The sequence below is a fragment of the Garra rufa genome, chromosome 9, assembly GCF_049309525.1.
Source record: "Garra rufa chromosome 9, GarRuf1.0, whole genome shotgun sequence".
In the NCBI taxonomy this organism is placed as follows: Eukaryota; Metazoa; Chordata; class Actinopteri; order Cypriniformes; family Cyprinidae; genus Garra; species Garra rufa.
Window position 1 is genome coordinate 31,168,865 of NC_133369.1, and position 4,387 is coordinate 31,173,251.

The following is a 4,387-nucleotide window of genomic DNA, read 5'->3' on the forward strand; positions in this document are numbered from 1 at the left end:
AGAGACAGACTATTTACTATTATTTGGAAAACTAGCAATAGTTTTATAAAATAGTAATATAAAAATAAGTAAAAGCTTAAAACACTTCCACAACAAATAAAAACAGAACAGAAAGAATGCAAAGAGGCAAATTATGTATTTTCTTTTATTTCTGCAAAGAAGCACATTATGCATTTCCTTCCTTTTCAGTTTGACAGAATACTTTCAGATTCATAACATCAACTACATGTTCAAGGAAGAAGTCGATGTCCTTCATCGCAGTAAAGATAAAGCTGAAAGGTTCCAGAGCAACAAGTCTGTCCTCTGAAAATTCAGCCTTCTGTAATTTGTCCATGGCCTCATCAACATCTTCATCCTCCATGCAGAGTACTTTGGGCAGCTGAACAGAACCAAGCAGCACACTTGGCTGTTCCAAACATATATACGTATACGTAGATACCCCATTGGACCGCTCCAAGCACATAGATGCGTCCGCCATATTGCAGCGGTCCACTAGACGTCATTCACCATACTGTAGGTTCGCAGACCAACGGCTGTGCAGGACTGTTATATTTCGAATATTCAGTGATTACTATGGTGATTTACCTAGATCTATGGGTGAATGACGTCAACTGGACCGCAGCAAAATGGCGGACGGCTTACGTATAAAGGCCCATAGAAACAGTCGCTAATGAGGCATCTACGTATATATATCTATGGTTCCAAACACCACTTGCTGGCTTTATTTAAATCTCCCATCAGTTGATTCTGTAAAATAACACAAAGAACAAGAGAGATACAAATGTAAGATACCAAAAACATTAATTCAGTATTGTGCAAAAAAAAACAATTACTTGTTACTAGTCCTGTAACAAAATAATGTACCTCTTGTGATGATTCCATCAGTACATCTATACTTGCATCATCTGCCTAAGAGCAGGATAGAAGAAACCAGTTATACACACACATACATATATTTATAATATATAAAATGTCACTCAAATGAAGTAATCTGAATTGAGAAGAGTAGGAGCAGAAGAAAACATCAAATGTGGTGCTTTACAATGTTTCACACTACCTGTTTTGCTAATAAAAACACCACATTTAATTGTCTCATTCTACTTATATTATCAGTAACACAACACTAAACTATACAGTAGTTTACGTGTAAGCTATATAATTAACTTACGAAAGCATATATACCATTCTGTTCAGTAGTTTAGCTTACTTTAAATGTATTTAAGTCAGTGACGGAGTGGTTGACTAGTTAGGCTATACAGCTTAGGGCTGCTCGATTTCAACAAAAATCATAATCACGATAATTTTGGTCAATATTGTAATCACGATTATTTAAACGATTATGACAGGGTCCAAAACTTTCTATAGTAATTAATTTAGATAGCAATACAGCGAAAAAGGTAAAAAAAAAAAAAAACAGTGATTAAAAAAATATTTTTCTGAATACTTTTCTGCAAGTCTAAAGTAGTCTAACAATACTACATAAATTAAATGTAATTATTTTTGAATGTAAAATAAAACTGCATCTTCACTGTAATAGTTAAACATCCTTTGTGTCTGATTAAAACTACAAACCTCCTTCATTCAAAAGCAGTGAGTGATTTTTCTTTAAGTTTTATTCATATTAAACAGACAGCAGAAGGAATCCTATGTGTTGCGCTTAACCGCACGGACCCAATATACTGTTACACACGTTTTTTAATTTCAACTGTTTATGGTCATTTAACTGACAAGCGTTTACATGAATAATCAACAAGCGCCTCATTTTCAAATATTTTTGCGTGTATTTGACCGTTTAGGCGCGCACCTGAGTTAAAATATAACTTTACAAGTCCATGTTCGGCTCCGTCTTTGAGCGCATTCAAAAAACACCGCAACTTTTCCTACGCGCTATTAAAAACGTAACATCAAAGAAACATGAATAAATCAAGCATGTCCCGTTTTATGAAAGTCGCGTAACATGATTTTGCTGATTTGCATGTGAAATTAGGCTTTTATGGAAGAGCGAAAGCGCACCACTGGAAAGGGGGCGGAGTGGGGCACAATAATCGTTTCATCTCGATTACTGCATTTTCATGATCGTTTGAAGCAAAAATCGAAATCGAATTTCGATTAATTGCACAGCCCTAGCTAATGCAACTTTTTAAACACAACCAGTGAGCAGCGAACACGTTGGCAAACATAATTTTGTATATCAGAATACAATCTAATAAAACGTATAATAAACATACACATATGTACTTACAGCAATGATTCTTGAACGAATTCAGAAGTTATTCTCAATCCAACACGTCCCACTACACGCAGATTGCAAATAGCGCAGGTACCGTAGTGTGCAGGTGTCGATTGAAAGTGACGTCACCTGCAGAGGAAGTTTGGGTGACGGAGAGTGCAGGTCTGAGAGTGCAGGTCTGACAGTGGAGGTGCAGGTCTGCAGCCAGACCCTTCTCCATTTAGAAGTCAATTCCGCTTCTTAATTATTGGATGACCTAACTCAAGCCATCATCAGCACATAAAAGCAAGATAACTGACATAAGCAATACCACGCCAGAACAGAATTACATCAAATTAAAGACAAATTATGAAAAAAAGAAAAAAGACTTTTTCCTTGTTTAAGTGCTGTTATCGGGTCCCTGGTGCATCTACCAACCAACCCAGAAAATGTTAAAAAGAACAACACAGTATTTTTTTTTTTTTTTTTGGTAAGCCTTTCTCTGCAAGCTTGTGAAAAAAATTAGCTGCTCAGATTTTGATCCCCCTGCGATGTAGAAAGGGATCTTATTATAATACTGCCCTTTAATCTGCACGTTTCTGCATCAGTTCTAATGCACGGCAAAAGATCGAGCAAAATATGCTAACTGTTCTGCCTTTAGCTGCACAGATATACAGAACATTATTTATCCCAGCCTCAGAGGAGACATGAGAGCAGTGGATTTATTGATTTATGTACTGTATATTACACTGCTGCCACACAGATCTAATATTAACATGATTTCTTTCCCAACTGTTTCACAGACCGACTGCTTTTGAAACTTGTGTGTATTTCAGGGGCGGAGCGGGGGGTGGGGGGGGGGGGGGGGCTAATTGGGCTTAAGCCCCGAATGTTTTGTCAAAAGCCCGAATCTTTTAGGTTTTTAGCGTAATTTTCCACCGGACAAAATTGCGATTGTTAACTCATGATTTCTGTTCTGTCTGTGCGCACCAATCTTGCACTTCTATCTACTCCTCAACCAGACCACCTAGAGACTTCGGGTTTTCGGCATTATGTTAAGGAAGGTCTAATCTCGGGAACGCACAAAAAAAATCCAGGAAAACATTTACATCTCTTAGTGTTAGTGTAGTATTTTAAGTTTCAACCATTCCAGCAAACTTTAATTTTCCAAGAATTATATTCCTTATTTTATTTATTTTCATGTTTCATCATACATAAAACTACATGTACGCTGTTTATCTTTTGTTTCAAAATAATATATGGGTTTTTTTTGTGTGATGTCATTTCCCATTTGATTTATCCAATCGCGTCCCGCTCTCGTTCAGAACGGCTTTGGACTTGAGTGAGACAGGTATGTTGCAACTGTGCTCTGTAATATAGTGTTAAAATACATCAGATTGAGTTACAATTTTGCTTGATATCAGTGGATGACATGTTTTAATGCTGGATTGAGTCAAATAGCATGTTTGTATTTCGTTATTTTTCGTGTTTATTCGAGTTGTGTGTTAATTGGCCATTTATGAGTTTGTTCAAGTTGCCGCCCGCACCGATTTTAGAGGTGGGGTTTTTCATTCTTTTTCCGGTAACTTTGGTTCTTTAATAAAACGAAAGAGGTGGATTATGTTCTTAAAACATCATGCAGTTAAGTTTTGTCGAAAGTATTGTCTTTTTATGTCTTAAATTGTACATTCATCACCATGTATTATCTTTGATTTGTTAATCGGCTGCAGTTGCAGTGTTAATGGGGACAGGGGTTCACTTTTCTCTCTTCTTACATTCCCCGCAGACCACAGAGCCGAGAGTGTGTGTTTGCGTGGTGTTAATAACTGTCCTGTCTTTAATAAACTGCAGGTATGTCATTGCAACAAAATAATTACCACTATACGATCAGAATTCATTGTAATGTTAGATTGAAACAATTTTCTGTAATTTCAAAGTATGAAATTGTGTATACATATATTGAAGATATCTTTACATTATTGAATTTGTGTTTAAGGTTGTATGTAATGTCTGATACTTGTGTTGAAAGAAAATAATTGAAACAAGACACATTTTATTTGGAAAGTTTTATTGAGAACTGTAGCAGAACGGCTTTGGACTTGAGTGAGACAGACCACAGAGCCGAGAGTGTGTGTTTGCGTGGTGTTAATAACTGTCCTGTCTTTAATAAACTGCAGA

At 36.4% G+C, this 4,387-nt stretch overlaps 1 long non-coding RNA gene across 1 annotated transcript; it reads right to left on the reverse strand.

Moving 5' to 3' along the window:
* Positions 1-234: 234 nt before the first annotated feature.
* LOC141342151 (uncharacterized) lies at positions 235-2,367 on the reverse strand. The gene is made up of 3 exons (XR_012356667.1): positions 2,243-2,367; positions 865-909; positions 235-747 (listed from the first exon to the last, which is right to left on the reverse strand). It is a non-coding gene; the product is annotated as an uncharacterized lncRNA (long non-coding RNA).
* Between the last annotated feature and the right edge of the window lie 2,020 nt (positions 2,368-4,387).